This window comes from Sarcophilus harrisii, chromosome 2, assembly GCF_902635505.1.
Source record: "Sarcophilus harrisii chromosome 2, mSarHar1.11, whole genome shotgun sequence".
Taxonomy (NCBI): Eukaryota; Metazoa; Chordata; class Mammalia; order Dasyuromorphia; family Dasyuridae; genus Sarcophilus; species Sarcophilus harrisii.
Window position 1 is genome coordinate 660,141,851 of NC_045427.1, and position 14,220 is coordinate 660,156,070.

At 40.6% G+C, this 14,220-nt stretch overlaps 1 protein-coding gene across 12 annotated transcripts in view; it reads left to right on the forward strand.

Moving 5' to 3' along the window:
- The window catches only part of JAKMIP3 (Janus kinase and microtubule interacting protein 3), a 164,511-nt gene that overhangs the window by 2,145 nt on the left and 148,146 nt on the right, over positions 1 to 14,220 (forward strand). The window lies entirely within an intron of this gene.

The following is a 14,220-nucleotide window of genomic DNA, read 5'->3' on the forward strand; positions in this document are numbered from 1 at the left end:
GTATGTGTGTGTGGGTGAGTGTGTGTGTGTGACTGTGTATGTGTGACAGTGTGAGTGTGTATGTGTGAGTGTGTGTATTTGAGTGTGTGTGAGTATGTATGTGTGTGTGTGAGAATGTGTGTGGGAGTGTGTATGTGAGTGACTGTGTGGTGTGTGTGAGTGTGTATGTGTAAGAGTGTGTGAGTGTATATGTGTATGAGTGTGTGTGTATGTGTGTGTGTGAGTGTAGGGGAGCATGTGTGTGTGTATGTGTGTCAGTGTGTGTGTGAGAGTGTGTGTATGTGTGTGTGACAGTGTGTGTATAAGAATGTGTATATGTGTGAGTGTGTGTGTGTGAGTATAGGGGAGCATGTGTGTGTGTGTGTGTGTGTCTGTGTGTGACAGTGTGTGTATGTGTGTGTGACAGTGTGTGTATAAGAATGTGTATGTGAGTGTGTGTGTGTGAGTATAGGGGAGTATGTGTGTGTCTCTGTGTGTGTGTGTGTGTGTGTGTGTGTGTGTGTGTGTGTGTAGAGGGGTATATGCTGGTTTTGTGAATTTCTTAAGAATCCGGGGGACTGCTTGGTCAGGGACAGGGAGAGGGCCGGGCTCGCGTGGCCTCTGTTGGCTTCTGGATAAAGCAGGTGGAGAAGGAAGAGTGTCATGGCATCCTCTCTTTGTCAGAAAAGGAAGTGGAGGCCCAGAGAGGGGAGGGAAGGGCCCCCTAAGGTGTTGCCTCCTTTACTCCTTTCGAGATACTTTCTCCACATCCCTTTCAGGCCACGGGTTCTGTGATGTTGAACTGCAGCTCCTGGAGCCAAGAGCACTTTGGGGCGTCTCTATTAATAGGCTTGATGCCGGGAGGCCGGCTTCCCTGGCCCGGAGGACGAGGTGTTTTTTGTCACTCTGGTGGGGGGGGGGCAGCTTGCTCACCTCCTCCCAGCCAGTTGAGCTGTTCCTCAGATTCTCTGCCTCCAGTTTAGCTTGATTTGGGGGTTGTTGAAAGTATCATCTGGCTTCCAGAAAGCTCACCGGAACCCTGTGCTTATGATGAGGAGAGTTCCGAGATACTTCCTGGGGGTTGCGGAGCTGCCCCATCCTTCGTCCCCAGCTGTGGTCCACAATCCCCAATTCCTAGAAGCCAAAGTTGGCTGCAGTCGTGGGGAATCCTTAGCCACATTTTCTCTGTGCCAAACTCATTTGGCTCGAGACCACACACGGTACAGTGAGAAAAAAAAAAAAACAAAACCACTGGTTCTAGAGTGAAAGGGCCTGGGTTCAAATTCTGTTTTTTGGCAACATGGGATGGGCCACCGAATGTCCTGGGGATGGGTTTCCTCATTTTTAATAGGAAGGGGTTGGACTGGCCAGTCTCCTTTCAGACTGACAGCATTTGGTGAAAATGACTCCATTTTCCTATGGACTTCAACATCCCTGAATATCCCCTTTTATTTCTAAAAGAGATTTGTTTTGATGCTTTTTGTTTTTGCCTAGATTTCCCTCTCTATAATTCTGCTCAAAGAGAGAGAGAGAAAAAAAATCAGAAAAACTGGTCAGCACAATGAAACCAGACTAATGGGTGACGCTGTGCCAGATCTCTGGTCCCAGCCTCTGCAGAAGAACCAGGGAAGGGACTTCTCCCACCTACTCTTTGGAGCCAGGCTGCTTCATTATAGTTTGGAAACATTCACTTTCAGTCGTGTTGCGGGGCTCAAGCTTCCCATTTACATCGTGCTAGTCATTGTGGGTTGTTTTCCCGACTTTGCATCCGTTCATAAAAGCTTTCCCAGGCTTCTCTGTGGCCATCAGGTCTGTAAGAGTCTAGGATATTCCGGTACCCAGACTGTTGTTTAATCCTTTCCCAGATGCCGGTTATCTACTTTGTTTCCGGTTCTTTGCTAACACAAATACTGCTGCTATCAGGCTCTGGGGCCTTTTTCATTGTCAGTGACCTCCTTGGGAGAGACGTTTAGCAGTGGGATCTCTGGGTCAAAGGGAATAGACATTTAAGTCGTTTTGTTTGACAATTTGGAATTGCTTTCTATAATTGTGCTAATTGACAGCTTCACCAACAACCTGGCTTTCCCTGGCCCTCCAGCATTGATATCATCCATTCAGTCAGTTTTCGGGGTATGAGGGGAACCATTGTTTTGAGCGACATTTTTCTAATCATGGTTCATGCTTTGGAGCATTTGTTCACGAGTTAATGAAACATACTATGTTTATGAGATGTCACGGTGGTCCAAAAAACCTCCCAAGAATTTATTTGGTTGGTAAGAAGTTGGGTGAATTTCAGTGGGACAAGAAGTGGAAGATTTGCTTCACTATGTTGTCGATTTTTATTTTCAAGTTAAATTTGATTGAGAATATCAGAAAACAAATAAAGGATGTATATTCCCGTCAACTGGAGGCCGGGGCTGTGATTCTCAGGGAAGGGAGAAACAGATAGGTCGTGCTGTGGAAGACCTGAATTCAAATCTGGCCACAGACATTTACTACTCATGAGACTCTCAGAAAGTCATTTAACCTGTTTGCCTCATTTTCCTCATCTGTGAAAGGGGATAATAATAATACCTATTTCCAAGATCCTTGTGTGGATGAAATGAGCTAATAATGGTAAATTTATTGTATGCTTAGTGTAAGTTTGGTACACAGTAAGTGCTATATAAATGTTAATTATTATTATTAGGGCCCTTAGGGTTCTAGGATGTGTGTCTTTGGTCAGTGTCAGATGGTTCCATTGAAGGTGACTACACTAATGCACATGTAGCCCCCCAGACTGGTGTCTGAAATATAAAGTAATATTCATTCTCTCCCCCTTTCCCTCTCCCTTTCTTTCTCCCTCTCCCTCTCCCTCTCCTTCTCTCTTGTCGATCTGTTTCTGTCTTTCTTTCCTTGTACTTGTGCAAGGGATTCTCTGCTTCTAGTAGGCTATTTGGTCTGTAGACCAGCTGTGAATAGACCAAACTATTAACTCTTAAGATTTAATTTGCCCACAACAGACTCTTTGGGGACCTGAAGACTGGCTCGAGGGGCTCTGATACCCCAATGCTTAGAGAAGTTGGATTTTGGAGGTACTACAGTAGAGCTGTCCTTGGTCCTGATGCTTCCATCTCTAATCAGGGACTTGGCCAACCTGAGGCACGGGTGTCTGCTTCCTTCCTTCCCCTGGTTTTATAGTCCCTTTGCAGGCTGTGGTTCACATGGGCCATTAAGAGATTTGAAATAATTAATAAGACCACCTCCTTGGAAAACCCCCGTTGAGTTATCTTTCCTTGGCTGGTTAGGTTTCAAAGTGGCTTTTGTTCCCTAGGAAAACTCAAATGGCTTTTCCTAACTCCATTTGCCTTTTCATTCTTTCTCCAGAGATCAAAACCCCATCTTCATTTGCTTGTTGGTGTAAGATAGAGACCAGGATCCCCTAGGCAGCAGGAGCTTTGTAGCTTAATCTGTCTTCATTGCCTCCCACCTGCTGCCTCTGTATCCAGTCTCTCCAGCTTTTCGTCCATGCAGTCCACAGCCATCAACATGCTATTGCTAAAATGTGGGTCTGATGTAGTACTCTCCTGCTGAGGAGCTACAAGGCCTCCTTATTGCCCCCAGCCCTAAGTTATCATTTAAAGCCCTCCACAGTCTGGCTCCATCTTTTTCACGCCTGATTTCCCATGAATCTCCATTTTATGTTCCAGGCAAACTGACTAATTCAATTTTCACCACATAAGAGATTTAGACCTGGAAGGGACCTTAGAAGGTATCTAGTTCTACCCCCCATTTTTTCTTTTTCTTTTTTTTAATAATAGCTTTTTACTTTTAAGATACATGCAAAGATACTTCTCAACATTTGCCCTTGTAAAACATTGTGTTCCAAATTTCTCTGCCTTCCTTCCCATCATTCCCTTTCGAAGACAGCAAGTAATCCAATATACGTGAAACATGTTCAATTCTTTTACACAGATTTCCACATTTACCATGCTGAACAAGAAATAGCAGATCAAAAAGGGAAAAAATGAGAAAGAAAACAAAAACAAGCAAACAACAAAGAGATGAAAATCCTAGGTTGTGATCCACATTCAGTCCGCATAGCCCTCTCTTTTGAAAGTGCAGATGGCTCTATTACAAGTTTCTTGGAGCTGGCCTGAGTCACCTCATTGTTGGAAAGATGCTTGGCCATCAAAACTGATCATCATATAATCTTGTTGTTGCCATGTACAATGATCTCCTGGTTCTGCTCATTTCACTTAGCATCAGTTCCTGTCAGTCTCTCCAGACCTTTCTGAAATCATCCTGCTGCTCATTTCTTACAGAACAATAATATTCCATAATATTCATATACCATAACTTAGCCATTCTCCAACTGATGGGCATCCCCTCACTTTCCATTTCCTTGCCACTACAAAGAGTTGCCACAAACATTTTTGCTCATGTGTCCACTCCCTCATTTTACCGGTGAAGAAAGGTTTCCCTCAAGAGCACACAAAGTGATGAGACAAAGGTGGAGTCATTTTTGACTCCAAATCCAGTGCTATTTATTCAGTCAATGAACAAACAATTATTAGTTGCTCTACTATGTGTGAGGCCCACTGCTAAGTGCCTGAGATACAAAGATAAAACTGAAAAAAAACCTGCCTTCAAGGAGGTCATGTTCTATTGAGAGAAACACTGTGCGGCACAATTCATACTTACATACATGTACAAAACACATAGAAAAGCAGGCAGAGAGTAACTGTACTTGTATTACTTATTTGTGCGTGAATGGGAGCAGTGAAGACACTGGCAGCTCAGGGACCTCCCACAGAAGGGTCATTTGGGCGAGATACAGAAGGAAACCAGATTCTGGCAAGGAGGGAAAACATTCCAAGCATGGAGGAGAGAGGTCTGGGGTGAGGAAAAGCAGGAAAATCACCTGACTGAACCATAGAGAATGTGGAAGAAAGTAATATGTAAGTAAACCAAAATCAAGTGGGCCCAAGTTGTGAAGGGATTCACATGGCAAAGAGAAGATCTGATCCCTACAGTCATGGGGAGCCACTAGCATTGGTGAATAGGACAGGGATGTGGTGAGATGTATATTTGAGGAAAATTACCTCAGCCTCTTGGGAGAGATGAAGTAGGAGGGGAAAATCCTGAGGTGGGGCCACCAAACGGAAGCTGTCACAACAGCCAGGTGATGGGGACCATAGGGAGTCATGGAGGAAGTAGCAGGAGTAGAGAAAAGGAAAATTGCAAAGAGATGTGGTGCAGGGGGGAATGACAAGGCTTGGAAGCTGATTTAATATGGGGGAGGTGGATGAGGGAAGCTGAAGAGTCCAGGAACATACTGAGGCTGATTGACTGGAAGGACATGGTAACACTGACAGATATAGGGAAGTTCAGAAGGGGAATGGGTTTGTCAGGTAAGAAAATGAGTTGTGTTGGACGTGTTGAGTTTGAGCTCCTTATAGAAAATCCAACTCTAAATATCCAGAAGAAATCTTGTGATATTGGATAGATAGATCTGGGAGTCACTGCATAAAGATGATACTTGGGCCCTAGGGAAGAGGTCATCGAGTAAGATTTGAGAGAAAAGAGGAGAGAACCCAAAATATTACAGTGGGGGGGGGGGGCAGTCACAGTAAGTGAACATGACCTGGATGAAGAGATAGAAGAATCGGACAGATAGGAAGAGAACTAAGAGAGACGAATGTCCCAAGGGGAGAATAGTCAAGAGGTCAAGACAGTGAGAAATGCTGCAGCAGAGAGAAGGATGAGCACTCCAGAAAGTCATTAGACCTGGCAAGTAAGAGCCTGGTGACAAGTCTGGAGCCATCCACTGCAGCTGAATGATGGAGGGGGGAAGCTGGGTTGCTGACAGTTAAGAAGAAGGGGTAGCAGACATAAAGGCCCAATATCTAGAGCTCTTTCAAAGAGTTTGGTCAAGAGGGAGCAGAGATCCTAGTGGGGATGGGAGGCTCCAGCAAGGTTGCTTTTTCTTTTTCCTTTTTTAAGGATGGAGACACTTGGAAATGTTTGTAGGTGGCAGAGAAGGAACTAGTAAGGAGAGAGAGATGGAACATTAGAGGAGGAGGCCATAGTCCTCAGCACCAGTCCTTGGAAACCCTTTCTGCCTCCCCTCAAGAGTACTTTGTCTTACCTTTGGTAGCAGTGGAGGAGGGGTGTGGTTTTTCAACCGTTTCTCTTTGCCCCTCATGTTAGCACTTTCCTAGATGGGTTTCCCAGCATAAAGGCTAATACTCCACTCTAGGAAATACCGTCCTTTTTATTCCTCTCTTAGCTCTGAGTCTCCAAACTAGAGAAAGCAATTCTGCTGGAACATCAGGGAGAGATCCCTAGATCTCTCTCACCCCCACAGGGAGACTTCTTGTCCTCACTGAATGATATCGGAGATCCTTTCCAAGTGACAGTGCTGTGATCCTGAAAGCATTGTGGGGGATTTAGGGCGGCGGGAGTCCAGAAACTGAGGAAGAATTTTAGAATGTGGCTTTCAAGAGCTTAGAGGTGGCTTTTTTCCCTCCATCCCCTTCCCATTTATAATCATGCTCAGTTAATGTGATTGTCCGGTGAAAAGCTGTAAAGATGGTGGGGTCTGGGCTGAGGGAAAGTTAATCTCTTGTTCTGGGTAATTTTAGATTTTGTATAATCTCAATGATTAATTCAGATCCATTAATCTTTGTAGTCAGTGCTAATGGGTTACAATCACAGTACTTTTTATTCATGTGGGATTTGGAGAGAAAAAATTTAAGTAAATTTTACTATAGGAAAGAGATTCAGGCTCAAGGCAATGGGAGCCTTCAAAGAGCCAATACTTACAGGCTTTACTCCTGCTCTACTTGTGGAAGGTTTCTGGAAGGCCCTACCTTCTGACTCTCCCTACCAAGTCCATCTGTGACCTTAAATGAACATTCAGGGCAGGGAAACCAAGAACGGGCATGGGCTGACTTCCCTGTGGGGTGTAAAATGCCAGAAACCTCTGAAGTGAGGGCTTAGGGGCTTTCCGTTGCCTTGGCCTTTGGGGTGGGCTAGACCAGGTGACCATAAAGGTTTCCTTCTGTCTCAGAGAGGAGTGGAAGAGATGATACCAAATAGATGGGTGACCAGAATAGGAGGTGACTGATTACATAATGAGTAATGGCCTCTGGCCTGGCCACAGGCTCAGTGAACATCAGTGAAGGCCTTTGGCTTCCGTAAGAGGTCTTTATGGAGGAAAGTAGTATCAATGAGTCTATGGATTGTTAACTGTACTCTTCAAGGAGAGGATGTCCACTATGGTGAGGCTCTGGACTTATTAGACCTATGGAACACTCTTAAATTAATTACATGCTTTCTTCTGACCTCAGACAATATCACTGCCCCCTCTCAGTGTGTCTCTGTCTCTTTTGTGTCTCTCATATCAGTCTCCCTACCTCTGTTTTTCTGTCTCTCAGTCTTTCTTCTTTATCTTTCAGTCTTTCTCTTTTCAGTTTCTCTCCTTTTTCTTAAGCTTCTCTTTTTTTTCTTTCTATCTCTTTCTGTCTGTTTCTAGGTCTCTCTGTTTCTGTGTCTATTTCTATCTCTGTCTCTCCCTATTCCATTCAGACTTTTGATTTCTTTTGAGTAGGAAATTTGCAGAGAGGAAACTCTCTAACAATATAGACATGCACTTGCTTTGCAACTCTGAGCCTAGGAGAGTTGCCCGTGGCTCTACAAATGTCTAACTTACTCCATTTAATGGAGTAGTGAGCCAATTTGCCAGAAGGTGGATGAGTGTAGACACTTTGTCCCTTTTCAGTTCTTACTTTTATCCCCAGATAGAGCCAGAGCTTTGTTGTGGTTTTGTGGGCTGGCTTGTACCAGCAGAGATGAAAGTCCTCTAGGCGTCTTCCCCCTGATTGAAATATTTATATTTCATATTTGTGAAATGAGTTCAAGGGCTCCATCTGCTCCACCAGAGGGCTGGTTTCTTTGCCTCTACCTGAGAACCAACATGGATTCCATCTTTTGTCTTTCCCTTGTGGTCATTCCTTACTATGTGACCAATTGCTGTATTCTCTCTCTTGTCCCCTCCTCTTGTATGAAGCCAGTAGGCTGTCCTTGTGCACCCACATGTCCTCCCCTAATTTCGGGTTCAGAATTCTTCAGAAATCCTAGTGTTTCCTGATTCACAGCCATAGCACATCAAGGGAAGAATAGGAATGTTTAGAAAGGATTGAGGAGAGCCTCACTGAAAGGGCTTCATAATAGCTCCAATAGCTCCCCAGCCTACCATATTCCTTTAAAAAAATTAAAGCTTTTTATTTACAAACCATATGCATGTAATTTTTCAACATTGACCCTTGCAAAGCCTTCTGCTCCAAATTATCCTCTCCTCCCCACTTCTCCCCAGATTGCAGGTAATCCATTACATGATAAATATATTAAAATATATGTTAAATTCACTATAGTATACATAGTTATACAGTTACCTTGCTGTACAAGAAAAATTGGTTCAAGAAGGGAAAAAAACTGAGAAAGAAAACAAAATGCAAGCAAACATTAGCAGAAAGCGTGAGAATGCTATGTTGTGGTCCATACTCATTTCCCATTTTTCCTATTTTTTCATTCTTTTGGTTTTATTGTTTTTTGATATCTCATAAAGTCATTAGTTTCCATTTGCTCAGTTTTAATTTCTAAGGAATTATTTTCCTCAGTGAGCTTTTGTACCTCCTTTCCCATTTGGCCAATTTTGCTTTTTAAGGCATTCTTCTCCTCATTAGCTTTTTGTATTTCCTTTTGCACTATTCTCAGTTCTTTTTCTAATTTTTCCTTTACCTCTCATATTTGATTTTTAAAGTCTTTTTTGATCCCTTCCATGACCTGAGACAAATTCATTTTTTTTGGAGGTTTGGATGTAGGGAATTTGACTTTATCTTCTGAGTATGTATTTTGATCTTTTTTTGGTAGCCATAGTAACTTTCTATTATCAGAATCTTTTTCTGTTGTTTGCTCATTTTCCTAGCATATTATTTGGCTTTATTTAAGTAAGTTCCTTTATTAAAGTAGGGTTCTATTTCCAGGGGAAGATGCAATGTTTCAAGCTTCAGCAGTTTTGTGCGGCAGAAGAGATCTTCCTAAGGACTTGTATTTTGAGCCAGCATGGCTATCTGGATCTTAGTATGGGCAAAGCAACAAAAGTCTGCTTTAGTGCCAGCAAAGAGACCACTGTCTCCTCCCTCTGTCCAGCCATTATACTCCCCTACCTATGGGCTGATACCTCTGGAAGCCATGGCTATCATTGCTGCTGCCGCCACTATTGATTCAGTGACTCCCAAAGCTCACTCTTGGTTTTTGGGGACTTTTCTCACACTGTAGTGCCTCAGACCTTTCCTGCTGACCTTTTAAAAGTCATTCTTGGAGCTGTGGGCTGAGAGGTCTGGAGACTGCTGTTACTGTCGCCCTTCTGAAATCTGCCTGCTCATAATTTCTTCTAGCACACTAATATTCCATTACATTCATATAGTACACCTTGTTTAGGCATCCCCCAATTTATGGGTATTCCCTTAATTTCCAGTTTCTTCCCAACACAAAAAGAGCTACTATAAACATTTTTGTACGGGTAGGTATTTTTCCCTTTTTCACTGTCTCTTTGGGATACAGAACTAGTAGGAGTACAACTAGATCAAGTAGTAGTCATGCATTACTGAACTAGTGGCTAGATCAGTTTACAACTCCACCAACAATATATTAGTGTCCCAGTTTTACCACATCTTCTCCAACAAATGTTGACTCTTTTCTCTTTCTGCCACATTAAACAAGATGATAGGTGTAAATTATTTTAATTTGCATTTCTATAATCAATAGTTATATAGAGCACTTTTTTCATATGAGTATAGATAGCTTTAAATTCATCTGAAAACTGCCTATTCATATCCTTTAACTAGTTATCAATTGGGGGATAATTTGTATTCTTATAAATTTGATTCAGTTCTCTATGTAGTTGAGAAATGAGGCCTTTTTTCAGAGACACTGGCTGTAAAAATTGTTTCTCAGCTTTCTTTCCTTCTAATCTTGATTTTCTTTACTAAAACTTTTTAATTTATAGAATCAAAATTATTCATTTTGTATTTCATAATGTTCTCTCTCGTTTGGTCATAAATTCCTCCTTTCTCCATAGATAGAATATATAAACTCTTTCCTGTTCTCCTAATTTGTTAATGGTATCACTCCTTATGTCTAAATCATGTCTAAATCTATTTTGACCTTATTTTGCGTTATTGGTCTATTCTCATTTTATGCCATGCCTTTTCCAGTTTCTCACCAGTCTCTGTCAAAGAATGAGTTCTTATCTTAGAAACTGGACTCTTTGGGTTTATCAAACAATAGATTACTATAATCATTTTCTATTTTGTCTTGTGTACCTAATCCATTCCATCGATCCATCACCCTGTGGCCTAGCCAGTACCAAACAGTTCTGCTGATTGCTGCTTTATAATTTAGTTTTAAGTCTGCTACAGCTAGGCTATGTTCTTTTGCATTTTTTTTCATTAATTTCCTTGATATTCTTGCCCCTTAGTTCTTGCAGATAGATTTAGTTATTATTTTGTTTAACTTCTTGTCACTTCTTATAGCACAATAATATTCAATTACAATCATATACCACTTCTTGTTTAACCACTCCCCAATTATGGGCATGCCTTGATTTCCAATTCTTAGCCACAATAAAAAATGCTGCTATAAATATTTTTTTTGGTAAAAATAGGTGCTTCCCCCCCCCTTTTTTTGGACATCTTTGGGATATAGCCTTAGACATGCATAGTTTTATGACTCTTTGAGCGTAGTTCTGAATTGCTCTTCCAAATGGTTAGATCAGTTCACAACTCCACCAGAAATACATTAGTGTCCCAGTTTTCCCATATTTTCACCAACATCAAATTCCTTTTTTGGGGGTCAAATTAGCCCCTTTGATAGATATGAAGTGGTACCTCAGAAGTGTTGGTGAACTAGTGTTCACTAACATTAGAAAAATTTGCATTTCTCTAATCAGTAGTGACTTAACACCATTTTTTTTAATATTTATTTTTTTTTATTCAATAGCCTTTTATTTACAGGTTATATGCATGGGTAACTTTACAGCTTTAACAATTGCCAAACCTCTTGCTCCAATTTTTCACCTCTTACCCCCCACCCCCTCCCCCAGATGGCAGGATGACCAGTAGATGTTAAGTACATTAAAATATAAATTAGATACACAATAAGTATACATGACCAAACCGTTATTTTGCTGTACAAAAAGAATCAGACTCTGAAATATTGTACAATTAGCTTGTGAAGGAAATCCAAAATGCAGGTGGCATAAATATAGGGATTGGGAATTCAATGTAATGGTTCTTAGTCATCACCCAGAGTTCTTTCTCTGGGCATATCTGGTTCAGTTCATTACTGCTCCTTTGGAAATGATTTGGTTGATCTCATTGCTGAGGATGGCCAGGTCCATCAGAACTGGTCATCATATAGTATTGTTGTTGAAGTATATAATGATCTCCTGGTCCTGCTCATTTCACTCAGCATCAGTTCGTGTAGGTCTCTCCAGGCCTTTCTGAAATCATCCTGTTGGTCATTTCTTACAGAACAATAATATTCCATAACATTCATATACCACAATTTACCCAACCATTCTCCAACTGATGGGCATCCACTCAGTTTCCAGTTTTTAGCCACTATAAACAGGGCTGCCACAAACATTCGTGCACATACAGGTCCCTTTCCCTTCTTTATAATCTCTTTGGGATATAATCCCAGTAGTAACACTGCTGGATCAAAGGGTATGCACAGTTTGATAACTTTTTGAGCATAGTTCCAAACTACTCTCCAAAATGGTTGGATTCGTTCACAACTCCACCAACAATGCATCAGTGTCCCAGTTTTCCCGCATCCCCTCCAACAATCATCATTATTTTTTCCTGTCATCTTAGCCAATCTGACAGGTGTGTAGTGGTATCTTAGAGTTGTCTTAATTTGCATTTCTCTGATTAATAATGACTTGGAGCATCTTTTCATATGACTAGAAATAGTTTCAATTTCTTTATCTGAGAATTGTTAAACCATTTTTTTCATATAATTATAAATAGCTTTAATTTCTTCATTTGAAAACTGCTGTTTGTATCCTTTGACCATTTGCCTATTGGGAATGATTATGTTCTTATAAATTTGATTCATGTATTTGAGAGATGAAGCCTTTATCAAAGATACTTGTTGCAAAATATTTTCCCCCTGTTTTCTGGTTTCCTTATAATATTGGTTTTGTTTGTAATGCTTTCTATTTCTTCTTTGCACCTGAATTCTTCCCTTATCCATAAATCTGACAGATAAAATATTCAATGTTTTCTTAATTTGTTTATGGCATCACACTTTATGTGTAAATCATGTACCCATTTTGACCTTATCTTGGTATATAACATGAAATGTTGGTCTATACCTAATTTTTGCCATGTTGTGTTCCAGTTTTTCTAGCAGTTTTTGTCAAATAATAAGTTTTTTGTTCCGAAAGCTTGGATCTTTGGGTTTACCGTACACCAGATTACTATGTCGTTTGCTACAGTATAATTTGTACTTAATCTATTCCACTGAGCCACCATTCCTATATTTAGCCAGTATGAACTTGTTTTACAGTTTGAGATCTGGAATGACAAGATTATCTCTTTCACATGTCATTTTTCTTTTTTTAATAGCTTTTTATTTACAAGTTATAGGCATGGGCAATTTTACAGCATTGATAGTTCCAAATCTTTTGTTCCAATTTTTCCCCTCCTTCCCCCCCATCTCTTCCCCCAGATGGCAAGTTGACCAATACATGTTAGATATGTTAAAGTACAGATTAAATACAATATGTGTATACATGTCCAAACAGTTATTTTGCTGTACAAAAAGAATCGGACTTTGAAATAGTGTATGATTAGCCTGTGAAGGAAATCAAAAATGCAGGTGGACAAAAATAGAGGGATTGGGACTTCTGTGTAGTGGTGGTTCATAGTTATCTCCCAGAATCCTTTTCCTGGGTCACATGCTATTTTTCCACATCAATTCCTTTGATATCTTTGAGTATTTGTTCTTTCAGATGAATTTTGTTATTATTTTTCTTTTCCTACAAAATCATTTTTGATCATTTAATTGGTGTGACACAGAATAAATAGATTAACTTAGATGGAATTGTCATTTTTATCATATTGGTTTAGCCTATCAATGAGCAATTCATATTTTAGCAATTGTTTAGATTTGACTTTATTTGTGTGAAAAGTATTTTATAGTGTGTTCATATAGTCCCTGGTTTTGTCTTGTCAGGTAGAATCCCAGACTTTATATCGTCTACAGTCATTTTAGATCCCATTTCCTCTTAAAGATATGGTTGGTACCAGCAGTCATGGTTTCTGTGGGGGAGACTGTAGATGTTGGGTTCAAAGTAGAAGATGCCAGTCTCAACTGGATTTATTCTGAGCTATTTTCCCATAAAGATTTGTTCAATAGGAAGTTCTTACTCAAGTGCTTTGTTTTGGGGTTTATATGTCTTTGGGTTATTGAATTTGTCTCTGATTCTTCTGTCTAGTCTACTCCGTGAGTCCATTTCTATTTTTAAGCCAGTACCAAGGAGTTTTGATGATTATTGTTTTGTAGTAAAATGTGATGAGTGAGAGTCCTCCATGAAGAGGATTTAAAAAAATACTCAGACCACCTGGGCAGGTATACAGGTAGTTGTGGGGGAAGAACTAATGGATGGGTGGGGTAATGGAACTACAAGAAAATGGATGAATGAAAAAGTCATTTATTAAGCACTTACTATGTACAAAAAGCACTATGATAAGTCTAAAGGTTACAAAGAGAGGAGCAGGGCAGTCCTTGATTTCAAGGAACTCACATTTTAATAGGGGAACCAAACAAATAGAGGAGTTCTCAGCTGCTAGTCAGCTGGAAAGATGTTATGGTTTTTAGGGACAGAACCAAAGCAGATATTAATGCTTCATTCATGTTATTTCTACTGGGGAAACCATTTCATTTTCTTGGGTTGAACCATGAAGTTAAAAATAGTCAGTCAAACCAGGCATTTATTAAGTATCTTCTATATCCTAGGCACTATGCTTAATACTGGAGATACAAAGAAAGGCAAAAGACAATCTCTGTTCTTAAGGAATACATAATTTAATGGGGGAAGACATGCAAACAATTGTGCACAAAAAATGTACAGCAGACCTGCCACACATGTGACCCATAACACTCCTGATGTCGGCCCCAAAGAGA